The 15,596-nt window shown below is 42.7% G+C and overlaps 1 long non-coding RNA gene across 1 annotated transcript in view; it reads right to left on the bottom strand.

The window, feature by feature from the left end:
* Positions 1–1,296: 1,296 nt before the first annotated feature.
* Positions 1,297–15,596, bottom strand: part of LOC122541372 (uncharacterized) — a 19,396-nt gene continuing 5,096 nt past the window's right edge. The window contains exons 3-5 of the long non-coding RNA XR_015753060.1: positions 10,807–11,137; positions 9,995–10,052; positions 1,297–1,642 (exon numbers count right to left, since the gene is read on the bottom strand). This is a non-coding gene — a long non-coding RNA (uncharacterized LOC122541372). The remainder of the gene's footprint in view (positions 1,643–9,994; positions 10,053–10,806; positions 11,138–15,596) is intronic.

Below are 15,596 nucleotides of genomic sequence, written 5' to 3'. Positions count from 1 at the left end.
CGACTCCACTTTCAAGGAGCTATGAACCTGCACTCCAAGGTCTCTTTGTTCAGTAACACTCCCTAGGACCTTACCATTAAGTGTATAAGTCCTGCTAAGATTTACTTTCCCAAAATGCAGCACCTCGCATTTATCTGAATTAAACTCCATCTGCCACTTCTCAGCCCATTGGCCCATCTGGTCCAGATCCTGTTGTAATCTGAGGTAACCCTCTTCGCTTTCCACTACACCTCCAATTTTGGTGTCATCTGCAAACTTACTAACTGTACCTCTTAGATCTTTGCATGTGTTTATGTCTCTGACACTTTCACTTCCATAAAGAGACGGGCATATTCATTCACAGGTTGTACCTCCCTCTTCTTAACACTAAAGGTACCAGCATTTCAAAGCCAAGTGTTACTTGTTTTTTTGCCAGTCGCTGCATGGGACGTTATATAAAACAATGAACTGTGGATGCTGGAAATCTGAATCAAAACCAGAATGTGAAGGAGAAGCTCAGCAGGTCTGGCAACATCTGTGGAGAGAAAAACAGACTTAGAGTATCAAGTCCAGTGACCCTTCAATAGATCAGCTTCGGAGCTTCTTGCTTTTGTTGCTGCGGGCACGGTGGGTTCTGTTGAAATGGAATTAAGCATTTACCCGCAACCGTTTCTTTTGCATTAATTTAAATGTTGCTGAGCTCCTCCCCCCTCAACAAACTGAAAAAAAGACAGAAAATCAACAAGTGCTCACATATTCAACCAGTACATGAAAGCACAGAGGTGACAAAAAAAACATTTAATCAAAGGTTGCCACACTTGTCCCTTTGATGGTCATATATAATGTTCAGCCATAGATAAAGATCTTGATGTCTCAAGTATGAAAGGATGAAAAGGAAGGCAGTTTATCACATTATCTAAAGGCAATAGTGTGAAGCCATGACTGTGAACGTGTTGCAGAGCAGCAAAGAATTTAACCTCAAGTAATAGCTTCACAGTGAATGTTGGTCAAACGTGTTGTATAGATTTGTTTTAGTTTCCATCAGTTAAGGTCGAATTCCACAATCCTCATCTCTCATTTCCCTTGAATCAATGAGAAAACCTTCCTCTACAAGCATATGTAATGACTTACAATCAGTAAGAGATGAAACAAAGCAATTCTTCCCGAATCAGAATAGCCATGGTGTGGAGGTTCTTCCTTAATTCACATCTGGAATCCTCCAAGTTTGCATGGGATACTTTTCCCATTTACATCTCATTCGAAATCCTCTTTTATTTCCAATCATTTTGTCGCGAGGAACTTCCATTTTCCCTTCAAGTACATTTAGATATCAGTACGGTGCTTTACATTAATAAAATAACTTTAAAAGGAAGACATGAGATGACAAGTGTTAAAATGTGAGACGTTTACTTTGACACCAACAAATGTGTCAGGTGCAAAAAGCTGGAGCAAGACTTTAGCAGAAACAATGCTAGATTTGTAAAAACAGAGCATCAACTGGTTTTATTAGTAATTGTGTGCATTGTGAAGTTTAGCAGTTGACGAGAAAACAGGAACAAGTTTAGATCCTTACCACCAAGATTGCACATTTGTGAAGGAATTTGTAACAAACATCTGGAAGAATGGCACGTAGATTGGAGTTTTTGTATCATTGCTCTTGTCTCTAGGAACACAGTGGAAAACATTACAAATTGATGAATATTCTGACATGTTGACCACATTCATATCTCTACACAGCTCTCTGGGAAAGTACAGCAGATAGCTGAAATAACTGTGACAACACAGAAAGATGAATAATAAGCAAAAGCAATTTAAACCACAGATGTAACAATATGATTCCTATTCATAATAGAAGGAATGAGCTCAAGGCAAAAGCTGAGCCAGGCAATTTGCAGAAGACTGAAAAATGGCAACTGATTGGCAACTAACACTAACTAGCATGACACATTTAGGAAGGGACTGGAGTGTGAGAAGCTGACCAAGACAAAGATAACATATTGATAACTTATAAAGGATGCCAATAATATCAAAATGGATGCAGAATCTATACAGATGCTGCAGGTGTTTGGTAATACAGAACCTGAGGATTGCTGAAATGGGACACATTATGCCAACCCGTTTTAACTTACACACATGAGAACAATTCAAAGAGATCCAATTTAAGGATTAAATCAACATTTATACTTTGAGTGAATAGTGCAAATAGGCTGCCAAGAACACTCTGCTAAAGGCAATGCCCTGGCGAATGCACCAGTTCATGGTAACTAGGCAAAAGTGGAGACTAGAAACCAGAGTTTATATCAGAGTGGTGCTGGAAAAGCACAGCAGGTCAGGCAGCATCTGAGGAGTAGGAAAATCGATGTTTCAGGCAAAAGCCCTTCATCAGGAAAAGGGCTTTTGCCCGAAACATCGATTTTTCTGCTCCTCAGATGCTGCCTGACCTGCTGTGCTTTTCCAGCACCACTCTGATCTAAGTTCATGGTAACTGGCATTTAAGTGCCAAGTTTTTTTTTGAATAGGGAGCCTCGCTTAGATTGGCCACTGCCCTGAGGTGGAAACCAGCTTATAGCTGTCACCTATTTTGTTGAGTTGAAACAGGCATTGTGAATGCATGTGCCTTTACTGTCTGCAAAGAACTGGGTCTTTTATATGATTATATGCAGCTTTCCAGTACACATAAGTACACCATACGACAATCTCGATTAACAATACTCGATTGTTAGCAGTTAACTGTCTGACATCATTAATTTATCCACTCGCCATGGCAACATTTCTACAAATCAGAGTCTACTAGCCAACCAAACAGCACTTGACTCTCCAACAGTTAAATTTAGTCTTCTCTTTAATTTGGTATTCTTGCAAATTGTCCTGATGGGAAATGAGCAGCTTATGAGGAAATCAAGATGAATGTAAAACTGAAAAAATCCTGAAAAGAAAAGAGATCAAAACACAGTGGGATATCTTCAACAGGGTAATTAACACACTTTAAGAGAAATATATTGCATTATAACCACAAAGCAAGCAAGTAATGCAACATGGTAGATGAATGAATAACTAAAGGGAGGATAAAATCTAAAGTAAGGGACACATAAAAAGTTTATACATAATAAAGGAGAGGGCAAAACGAGATATCAAAAGTTTAGGAGGAAGTCCATAAACCATTAGGATATCAAAGAGAGATAAAAAAAATCAAGTTAGGAAGGAACATAAGCAGGTGCACTCTTTCAGCACATCCATAATACAAAGAAAATTAAAGTAGAATTAAGGTTATTAATATGAATGAACCACATAAACTCACAGGTAATGACAGAAGAAAATCTGATCTCCTGAATAACTGTTTGTCCTACCTATTATTCAGGTTAAACTTCAGTCCAACTCGTCCAGATATCCTAAACGAATTTAGTCACATTTGCCAGCATTTGGCCCATATCCCTCTAAACTTTCCTATTCATGTAACCAATCAGGTGCTTTTTAAACGTTGTAATTGTACCAGCCTCCACCACTTCCTCTGCCAGCTCATTTCGTACATGCGCCACCATCTGCGAGCAAAGGTTGCCAGTTAAGTCACTTTGAATTTTTTTCCTCTTTCACCTTAAACTTATGCCCTCTAGTTTTGGACTCCTCTACCCTGAGAAGAAGACCTTGGTTATTCACCTTATCCATGCCCCTTGTGATTTTATAAATTTCTATAAGGAACCCCCAATAGCCTCCAATGCTCTAGGGAAAACAGCCCCAGCCTATTCAGTCACTCCCTACAGCTCAAGCCCTCCAACCTTCCAATTCTTTTCTGAACTTTTTCAAGTTTCACAATGCCTTTCCTATGGGAAGGAGACCAGAATTGAATGTAGTATTCCAAAAGTGGCCTAACCAATGTCCTGTATAGCCGCAACTAATTACTTGTTGAGCCTGCATATGAACCTGTTGCACTCCAGTACTCATTACCTGCCAGAATCTTCCGTCATTTGAATAATATTTCAATTTTTTTTATTCTTGCTGCCAAGTGGACAATCACACATTTTCCAACTGTGCACTCCAGTCGCCAAACTTATCAATATCGCTTTGCACAATAAGAAGCGGTTGAGATAAATAAAGTAAAGTTTCAAAAGGAAACGAGATAAAACATGAGGAAACATGCAGCTGAAGACTAATCAAAATGCTGAGCTGAGGTAACTTAAATGGGAGGAAGTTTGTGTAAAGTCTAATTGGAAAAATGACCTGTTTCTGAGCTGTATGTTCTATGTAGTGAAGTGAAACAGTTGGGGCCCTTGACAATATGGTGGGTACATTTGGATATGGGTAAGGTACTGCACAGTGGTCAAAAGGCTTGGAGAAATTTGAAACAGGTCACTGATAGAAACATTTGATTGACTTCCTGTGTAGACACAGGAAGTGGCGTGAACCCACAACAGCTTCCAAAAACAATAGAAAGGGTTGAATTTCCCCACCTTTGGCCGTGTTTCTTTTCAGCCTTTGCATCAGGTTGCCTTTTCTCATGCAATCACCCCCTCTTCATTTGATTTATTGTGCATCTGGTCTCTACAATAGAATCATCATTGGCCACAAAAAGCCCAGCTCCAAAGCATTTCAAGCTCTGTAAGCCAGTCATTGTCACCTACTCTCTGGTCCTGCACTATTACCCCAAAGGAAATGGTCCAGAATGTTAGCTCCTCGCTTTACCAGCAGGGACATGGAGGTGCTGGTTTGTGGGCTAGTCAAAAGAAGGACAGTGTTTCTTCCCTCCAGACTGCCAAAGGTGGGCATGCTGCCAAAGACAGTCAGCCTGCACAGAGACACAAGCCTAAGTAAGGGCAGTTTCATGGGTTTAAGGCACATCTAGCAATGCCAAAAGAAGATTGATGAGTTTCTGTGCTCCGCAACGGTAAGTTGTGAATGTACCACCTGATTCTAACAGTGCCACTGCTTCTCACTTTAACCATATTGCTGCATACAACTCTCCCATCTACAACTACTGGTAAAGTGCCTGAAGGGTGGGTGGCTAATGTTGTCCCTTTGGTTAAGAAGGATTGTCAAGAGAAACTGGGAAACCATAGACCTGTGAGTCTGACTTCAGCTGTGGGTAAATTGTTGGAGGTGATTCTAAAAAATGTGATTAGTTGACATTTAGAGAGGCAAAACTTGATTCAGGGTAGTGAGCATGGTTTTGTGTGAGGAAAATCATATCTTACAAGCTTGAGTTTTTGAGCAAGTTACCAAAACGATTAATGAGGGCAGAGCAGTAGACTCATTCTTTAGTAAAGCCTTCGACAAGGTTTCGCAAAGTAGACTAATTACTAAAGTTAGGTCACATGGGATTCGAGATGAGTTTGCCAATTGGATACATAATTGGCTTAATGGCAGTAGACAGAGAGTAATAGTGGACGCTTGCTTTTTGGACTGGAAGCCTATCACCAGCAGTGTTCCACAGGGATCGGTTCTGGGCCCTCTTCTGTTTGTCATTTATATAAATGATCAGGATGAGAATATGGAAGTCATGGTTAGTAAGTGTGTGGACGTCACCAAAATTTGTGTCATAGTAGAGAGAGAGGAAGGTTTTGTCATATTACAAAGGGCTCTTGATCATATGAATCAATGGGCTCAAAAACTGGCAGATGGAGTTCAATCCGGATAAATGTGAGATATGGCATGTTGGAACAATGAACAGGGGCAGGACTTATACAATTAATGGTTGGGCATTGGGACAGAGGGATCTAGGGATGCAAGTACATAATTCTTTAAAAGTTTGCATGACATGTAGACAGGGTGGTTAAAAGGCATTTCTTCATTGCTCAGTCCTTTGAGTAAAGGAGTTGGGAAGTCATGTTAAGGTTGTACAGGATATTGGTGAGACCTCTTCTGTAGTATTGTGTCCAGTTCTGGTTTCCCAGTTTTAGGTAGGATATTATTAAGCTAGAAAGGATTCAGAAGAAATTTACCAGGATGGAAGGTTAGACTTATAAAGAAAGGCTGGATAGGCTGGGACCTTTTCCACTGAGCATAGGAGGTTGAGAGGTGACCTTGTTGAGGTTTATAAACTCATGAGGGGCAGACATAGAGTTAATAGTAGGTGCTTATTCCCTTGAATGGGGAGTCTAAAGATGAGAAGGCATTCTTTTAAGGTGAGAGGAGAGAGATTTAAAACAAAACACAAGAGGGGCAAATGTTTTAAGCATAGGGTGGTTTGTGTGTTGAGTGAACTTCCTGAGGAAGTGGTGGATGCGGGCACAGTAACAATCTTTAAAAGACAATTAGCTAAGTACATCATTAGGAGAGGTTTGGAGGCATATGGCCCAAATGCAGGCAGGTGGGATTAGTTTGCAATTATGATCAGCATGGACTGGTTGGACCGAAGGGTCTGTTTCCATGCTGTTTGGCTCCATGACTCTATGTAACTGTCACTGTTGCTTGCAGCATGTCCACTCAATAGCTCTCTCCAACCTCACCCTCCAAGATGCCAATGCTTCTTGTAAACTGCACTTCCTACTCACTCACTGGGGACAGCTCGCCAACTCTAGCTCGCCATTAACACCGATAGCGCTCAACCACTTTCATCATACTCAGTCCTCCACTTTGGGTCATTGCAAGAAAAGATACGGTGTAACTGGACCAAGCGCACCAAGACCAGTAGCTGGGTGATGGACAATAAGTCCTCATCCCAAATGTGGTGAAAATACTGAGTTGGCTGACCAAAACGGATACCACTTAGGTAGGGACATCAGGACATCATGAAGAATTGACTGAGTGAGCTCCATGATGCTGATCTCCTCTCTCATTACCATCAGTGCTCATCCAGAATGAGCTTCCTTACAGCTAATTACTTCTCACCTCTTAGGCAGGCATCAATGGGAATCAATGAACAAAAATGGCAAAGCAGCCAGTACCTCCTACCCTTAGCTCAACCTCCATCCCTGAGGAGGTGGACACTCAACCCTCAGATGATGCACTAGCAAGGCTTTCACCCCTCACCTTCCTCCAGCTCAGAGACATTTGCCTCAATTTCTCAATTGGATCAGGAACACAATCTGGCGAGGACATCACTGATGCCTCTCTGCAGCTGGGTGAGGAAGAAATGCCACAGGTCATTGGCACCCGCTCAAGTCCAAGTCAGCAATGCACAAACAGGCACCCGCTCAGCTCCAGGTAGATGTTGATCCTCATTAATGAGTTTGTGAAGATGTACAGACTGGCACAGGACTAGCAGACAGGCTTGTCAGAGGCAACTGGCAAACTGGATAGAAGGATAGAAGAGTCCACCCATGGTAGATATTATCAATGCCATGCTGTCACTGGCATGTGTCTGGCTGCATCCATGGACAGGCTGGTGACTGCCAGTGAGACCCACAGTGTCTGTTAGGTATGAGGACAGAGCATAAGACCATAGACATATGAGCATAAATTAGACTATTCAGCCCATCAACTTTGCTCTGCCATTTAATCACGGGGATAAGTTTCTCAACCTCATTCTCCTGCTTTCTCCCTAGAATCCCGCTGATACTCAAGAAACTATCTAACTCAATCTTTAATATACTCAATGACCTAGCCTCCGCAACCTTCTGTGGCAATGAATCCCACAGATTCATCACTCTCTGGCTGATGACGTTTCTCCTTATCTCTGTTCTAAAAGGTCTTCCCTTTACTCTAAGGTGATGCCTCTAGTCCCTCCCACCAATGGAAACATCCTCCCAACATCTACATTATTCCATTGATCCAAACATGGGGTTCAACAAGTTTGGTTACTGACCCCTTAAATAATGAATAAAGTGGCTGCCTATCCATTCTATTCATGCCCCTCATAACCTTGAACACCTCAGCTAAGATCCCTCTCAACCTGATAATTCCTCATAACTCAGATCCTCCAGCCCAGGTAGGATCCTGGTAAATCGCCCCGCAGTGCAATCACATCCTTTCTATGATGCGGTGATGAGGACTCCAGCTGTGGTGCAGCCAGCGTTTTGGACAGTTTATACAGTTTTTCTGTTCCTTGACGAATGAAAGCAAGAATCCCAGAAAATCCACCATTTTCTACCTGAACCTGCCATCTTCAGCAGCCTGTGAACATGCACAGCACAATCTCTTTGATCTTCAGTGCTTTACAGTTCCTTACCAGTTATAGTGCAATCCCTTTTGTCGCTCGCCCTCCCCAGGTTGAATTGCATTTGCCACAGATCCTCAGATGCTGCCGGACTGGCTGTGCTTTTCTAGCGCCATACTTTTTGACTCTGACTGTCCAGCGTCTGCAGTCCTCACTTTCTCCTTTGTGACAGCTCTTCTAAGCTGACCAAGTCTGATGATATCCGCCTGCAGTTTCCAGCTCTCCTCCTCACCATTTATTTACATGTCACCCACAAACGTCTTGATTATACTCCCATAATACAGCCCAAGTCAGCAATGCACAAACAGGATAAACCCCAGAGCTGTGCCCTGTGGAATCCCACCAGAAACAGACTTCAAGTCACAGAAACATCCCTCTAGCATTGGCCTCTTCTCCCTGTCTGTCAATGTACCACTTTAGATCCCATCGACTCTTACTTTCTTGACTATTCTGCTATGCTGGATCTTGTCAAAAGCTTTGCTAAAGTCTACCGAAATCATGATAAATGAATTACCCCCAGCAACATTCCTAGTTTTCTCCGCACAATAAACATTTGATCAAATTTATCAAGCAAGGCTTCTCTTTAACAAATCACACTGATTATCCCATCTCTCTCTCTCCAAATGCAGTCATATTCTGTCTCTTAGTCTAAACTGCGGTGCTGGAAAAGTACAGCAAGTCAGACAGTATCCAAGGAGCTGGGGAACCGACATTTTGGGCAATTCCTGATGAAGGGCTTACACCCGAAACATTGATTCTCCTGCTCCTCAGATGCTGCCTGACCTGCTGTGCTTTTCCAGCACCACACTCTCGACTCTGATCTCCAGCATCTGCAGTCCTCACTTTCTCCATATTCTGTCTCTTAGAGTTCTTTCTAATAACGTTCTCACCACTGAGGTTAGAATGAGTGGTCTGTAATTTCCAGCTCTATCCCTTCCTCCCTTTAGTAATAACAGAACAGCCCTCCAGTTCTCTGACATCTCATCTGTGACAGAGAGGATTTGAAAGTTATTGCCAGGAAGTCTGATATGCCTTCCCTTCCCTTTCTCAACAGTCTGGGTTAAATCTCAGGGTAAAAACAATGACTGCAGATGCTGGAAACCAGAGTTTAGATTAGAGTGTTGCTGGAAAAGCACAGCGGTTCAGGCAGCATCCGAGGAGCAGTAAAATTGATGTTTCCGGCAAAAGCCCTTCATCCAAGCTCACGGATTTATCCAGTTGTGACTCTGCTGAACTCACCCACACTTGCTTTCTCTCTCTGTTAATTTGTTCCAATAATTCACAGTCCTCCACCTTGATGTCTATCTCCAAATTGTCCTTTTCCATTATAAGGACTGAAGCAAATATTCATCGAGGATTATGCCTATATTTTGTGGCTCCACAAACTGATTGACGTTATGGTCCAGAGTTGTCCTCTCCCTTATTGATCCTTCTTCATACTGGCTAAAAAGCATTCTCCAGGAGGAAATTTATTGTTCCCTCGCTACCTTCTACACAGAAACTATCCCAAGTAATACTTGGGTATCTAAAATGCCCTAATCTTACACTTCTTCAAACTTTGATCACATATCTAATTATTATATCGCTCCCTGACTGTTTAAGCACCTATGGTAGACACCCCACTATGTAAATAACCTCTTGCTGTTATTAGTTCCTTCCACCTTGCCTCATTTAATGATCTTTTCAATATAGATGCCTCCTTGTTGCTATAATTGATTCTTCAACCAATTTAGGAACTGCCTGCTTTGTTTCTTCTACCCCATTCTCTAGTGCATCTGAAAACTCATGTACCAAGAGTATTTAGTCAAGTCCCAATTATTTCTGCTCCCTTAAGAGGCTGTGTGGCAACTCTGGGGGTTGCTGTTTATGGGCTTGGAGGCACCATGGTAATTGATGTCTTCTTCAATACTGTCATGGCACGCTCACCAAATTCTCAAGGAGCCCTCCAAGCATGGGTTCCATGTCAGATATGAGAGCCGATAATCTGTGAGGAATGTCAGAAATAGAACAGCACATCAGTACCCCAGATTCCTTACAATAAAGCACATGCCCTATCAAGTACAAATATGGAGGGTTCACAAGGATGTCAATGCTGTACCTCAATATGGAGCTTTAAGCTCAATAACTTTATACAGATGCATGTTGCAGCTCCAAAGTGCTAAAACCTTATTTTATTTCAAAGATACACTATATTCATAAAAAAACTTTGTATATATACTGTCACAAAACAGTTCAGTTCTGTACAGTTGCATATCAAGTAAATAAGCTGAAAATGTGTTGCTGGAAAAGCGCAGCAGGTCAGGCAGCATCCAAGGAGCAGGAGAATCGACATTTCGGGCATAAGCCCTTCTTCAGGAATGAGGAAAGTGTGTCCAGCAGGCTAAGATAAAAGGTAGGGATGAGGGACTTGGGGGAGGGGCGTTTGAAATGCGATAGGTGGAAGGAGGTTAAGGTGAGGGTGATAGGCCGGAGTGGGGTGGGGGCGGAGTTTTTAACAGTAGAGGTCCTTTACAGGTCTGTGAGAGTGTTGTTCTGAGCTGGGGTAGGTCTAACTGCAGGGAATGTAGGTAGCGGCGCATGGCTGCAAGTGTGGAGTAAACAAACAAGTAAATAAACAAATACATTGGACTTTGACTCTATCCAAAAATACCAAAGGTCTCTCTTACACATGCAGTACTAGTACTTACATATATTTGAGGCACTAGGAAGGTCCAATAACTGAACAGACTCCCATTTACCTTCAGCAGGAAGCCCTCAGACAGTGGTCTTTCCTCACTGCCCCTTGGCAGCAGCTGCCCCAAGCTTTAGTGCGCCCCTCAGCGCATAGTCCGAGACCGTGGAATATGCCAGTCTGCAGCCCTCAGTCGGGGTCAACTCCTTGCTCTGGAAAACCAACAAGTTTCAGGCAGCCCAAAGCTCATTGTTCACTGAATTGATGGTCCTCCAGGCGCAGTTGAAGAGCTTATGCTTGAAACGTTGACTCTCCTGCTCATCGGATGCTGCCTGACCAGCTGTCCTTTTCCAGCACCACACGTTTCAACTCTGTTCTTCCAAAGTGATAAAGCTACACTGTTAGAGTTGGGAAGAGAGGTTTAAATTCAGACACATATATACTGTGAGTACACACTTAACGCTAACCCTTGAACATCTCAGTCCATATTATCGCATACATACAGTTAAGTCCACCTCAAAAGCATTGGCTTCCAGTGTCAACGTGAGAAGGTATACAGAAATGGAAAACCTAGCTGAGGCGTTTGAGTTTACACCTGTATATCTTACCCAAAAAATGCTAATCTCGTGAAAATTATGTCACAGTCTTGTTTGCTTGAAGCCATAATTTTTAATGTTAATTATTTAAATCCAATCTAATATGATGGCAGTTGAGTGGTATTACACGATCAGTGAGTGTATGATTATTATGATTATTCCTAGTGGGGTCTCATTCGCTTCCATTAAAAACAAGATTTAAAACACAATTGATACATTTCTGTTTTAATGTCAGATCTCGAGCATCTGCAGCATTTTACTTATATTTAGAGTCATGGAGATGTACAGCATGGAAACAGACCCTTCGGTCCAACCCGTCCATGCCGACCTGATAACCCAACCCAATCTAGTCCCACCTGCCAGCACCCGGCCCATATCCCTCCAAACCCTTCCTATTCATATACCCATCCAGATGCCTCTTAAATGTTGTAATTATACCAGCCTCCACCACTTCCTCTGGCAGCTCATTCCATACACATACCACCCTCTGTGTGAAAAAGCTGCCCCTTAGGACTCTCTTATGTCTTTCCCCTCTCACCCTACACCTGTGTTCTTTAGTTCTGGACTCCCTCACCCCAGGGAAAAGACTTTGCCTATTTACCCTATCCACTCCCCTCAGGATTCTATAAACCTCTAGAAGGTCACCCCTCAACCTCCGATGGTCCAGGGAAAACAGCCCTAGCCTATTCAACCTCTCCATATAGCTCCAACCCTGGCAACATTCTTGTAAATCTTTTCTGAACCCTTTCAAGTTTCACACCATCCTTCCAATAGGAATGAGACCAGAATTGTACGCAATATTCCAAGAGTGGCCTAACCAATGTCCTGTACAGCCGCAACATGACCTCCCAACTCCTGTACACAATACACTGACCAATAAGGAAAGCATACCAAATGCCTTCTTCACTATCCTATCTACCTGTGACTCCACTTTCAAAGAGCTATGAACCTGCATTCCAAGGTCTCTACTTTCAGCAAATTCCCTAGGACCTTAACACTAAGTGTATAAGTCCTGCTAAGATTTATTTTCCCAAAATGCAGCACCTCACATTTATCTAAATTAACTTCATCTGCCATTTCTCAGCCCATTGGACCATCTGATCAAGATCCTGTTGTAATATTTGAGAAGGTTAGTTGCCTAACTATACTGTAAAGAATGGTATAGATTTTTAATGCAGCATATGAGACTGATTATTGATTTCAATAAGTATAAGAAAAAGGGTCAACCGACTTGCATTCCATGAGCAAGCTTTATACGCCTTTCCTTCCATTGTGCTATAAAAATTTCAGACTTTTTTGTCATTCTAAATATTACAACATTAGAGACGGTGAGAGGGGAAAGATATAAGAGGGACCTAAAGGGCATCATTTTCACACAGAGAGTGGTACGTGTATGGAATGAGCTTCCAGAGCAAGTGGTGGAGGCTGCTACAATTGCAGCATTTAAAAGGCATCTGGATGGGTATATGATTATGAAATGTTTAGAGAGGTATGGGCCAAGTGCTGGCAAATGGGACGAGATTAGGTTGGGATATCTGGTCGGCATGGACGAGTTGGACTGAAGGGTCTGTTTCTGTGCTGTACATCTCTAAGTCTCTATGACTGTTAGAGGTTCGAGGTTCTGCTGGGGTCCTGGTTAGAGGTGCTGGATGGGACACTGGTCAGATGTTTGGACTGGGACCCAGGTTAGAGGTTCTGGATGCAATCCAGATTTGACATTCTGTCTCTTACATCAATTAAAGATCTAGATGGCCCTGTGTTTCGAGGATCTGGCTCTGAATTTATTAGTGGTTCTGACTGAGACACATTTGGTATGTCATGTCTCGAACTATGGTTTGAGGTTTTGTCTTGGTTGCTAGTTCTGGGTTCTGGTTTCGGTGTAAAACGCATCTTTAAAGTCTCTGTCTGGGAAATACTGGACAGATATTGCATGGTGGGGAGGGGGGGGGGGGTGTGGTGGTAGTAAGGTAGAGAGGCTCTGCTGCTCCAACCCTCAGTGTTAAAGCTTGATCAGCTCACCCTGCAGACATTGATGGAGGTTGGGCCATTAATTGGCCAAAGGTGGCACCTGATTGCCATCAGTGATGAATTTCCAGCTCACAGAGCTCCCAGCCAATCCATAGCTGTCTTGGCCCTGCCTGCAGTGGTTCCTGCAGTGCTGAAGAACAGCCAGGGAGCTGGGAATGAGGCCAAGTCGGAAGTCTCACTGGGGACCAGATTGTCAAACTTGGGAGAAGGAAGCGTGGAGTCGAGTTTAGGGGAAATGAGGGCCTGGGAAATAAATCAGGGAAGAAAGAGGCCTCCAATGGGCACAGTCCGAACCATTGCCCCTCTTTGAGCCAGCCTTTCAACCTGAACACTGAAGGAAAGATCAAAGGGGGTGCAGGAGGCTGCATGTTCACTCTGTAGACAGTTTGGAGCTACAGTGAGCCCATTGACAAGTGAGCCACTGCATTTACAGTAACTGTAGAGGTGGATCTGCAGTCAATAAGTGACAGATGTTAGGCCTATTTATGATCCACCCTACATTTGCGAAGCTTTCCCAGAATTCTGACCAAGAGACTCATATTGTTCAGTCGTAGTGCTTGCTTCGCTGAGGTGGGAGGTCTGAGTTCAAACCCCCACCCATCCCTGAGGTGCAGCATTACTTGCTGAAGCAATCTGCTTACAATTCTGATCAAACCTTCTGTTAGCTGGTGTTTGCAATTTCACAACCTTTGGAAATAATGTTAATGTCTGCAATTTCAAGGATGGTTCTCAGGATAAGTAAAATGGGGATAGAGGACAAATGCCCATTGACACAGTAGCATTCTGCTAAATAAAACTTACTTGGCATACGCTGTCATGAAACTCAGAAAAGAAAGCAAAAGCTTCTCTCAGGAAATCAGGACATCGCAGTGAATTTTTCAGTTTGTTAGGTGCTTCAGAAGGGTAGTTGGTGTTATAATGTATGAAACAGATCTACTATACAGCAAGCTTCAGTGGAAATCAATGAGATATATCACCAATTAAGCTCCTTTCACCATAATTGTTTGACCGATAAAATACTAACCAGCAGAGCTCTGAGTTCTAATTCCAAATGTTGCAGTGTGATTTATGAGAGTGGCAACAGGTATTTGGTCTTGCTCTAAAATTAGCAATGGTGAAATGTTGGGGTTCATTCCTATTGGGTTGAATACCCCTGCTGAGGGTTTTAGTGAGGATCTATGACAGGTACAGACAAATGAGGTGACTGGGGTTTTCACACTTAGAGAGTGGGCTGCATAAAGCGGCTGTACACAGGAAGCAGCCTGCGGCTCTTACTGTGGTTATTGTTGCATTAAATATAATTGCTCCAAGCAAAGGCTCAGCATTTAGATGGTTCATGTCAAGAATGGCTCTAATGTCCTACACTGAAATTGTTGACAGTGCTCAGTGAGGTGATGGCACTGTTAGACATGTGGGAGTTGTCACGCTTGGCGAGAGTATCAGTGGAGGTGAAATGGTGCAGAAGAGCGATGCCTTTTATTCCAGTGGCAGCAGCGCAGTGAAGGGGTCTCATGCCTGGCCTCCAGGTCCATGGCTTATGACAGAGCACTTAACAAGAAGGACTGCAAAGCTGGACACTTTCTTCACTTTTCTGGCTTCACATTCTCTGCTTTGGTTCATTCTCTGTGTTTTAAGACGGTGCCGGAGAGTGGCGACACCATGCAATACTTTTCACTGTATTTTGTAACAAGATGCACATGACAATAAGTGCATCAAATGAAACAAATTCTATGCAGATACGTCAATGCAGGGGTGACCTCTTTTATATCAGATGCTCAATCTCCCTCCTCAGGTCAGAGGATTCTCTGGTCATCATTAATGATGCTGTTGTCAGTTGGACACTGTGGTGCACAAATTGGCAGTTGTGTTTCTTATGTTTTAATTGCTTCAAAAATTACTTAAATGAGCTATAAAGTTCATTGAGATGTGCGTAACTAAAAAGGTGTGCATAAACGCAATTTTATTTTACTTCTGTAACCCAGAGAAGCTGGCTTTAATTTGAATCTGTACTATATAACACTCATAAGTTTAAAATATGGAGCAGGCAATGAAATATTAAGTCAGTGGGATTGCCCCTGGGAGAGAGTAGCGGCATTGGACTAATAATCTCAAAAACCAGCTTAATGCTCTGGGGACACAGGCTCACATCTCACCACAATAGCTGGTGGAATTTAAATTCAGTAAATCAGTCTGGAGTGATAAAGTTAACATCTATAATGGTGACTGCTGCATA

The sequence above is a fragment of the Chiloscyllium plagiosum genome, unplaced genomic scaffold, assembly GCF_037043375.1.
Source record: "Chiloscyllium plagiosum isolate Xiang-an unplaced genomic scaffold, Cpla_swu_hap1 HiC_scaffold_35, whole genome shotgun sequence".
In the NCBI taxonomy this organism is placed as follows: domain Eukaryota; kingdom Metazoa; phylum Chordata; class Chondrichthyes; order Orectolobiformes; family Hemiscylliidae; genus Chiloscyllium; species Chiloscyllium plagiosum.
The sequence above is the reverse complement of the archived record's forward strand: the minus strand, read 5'-3'. Positions and strand labels throughout refer to the sequence as shown.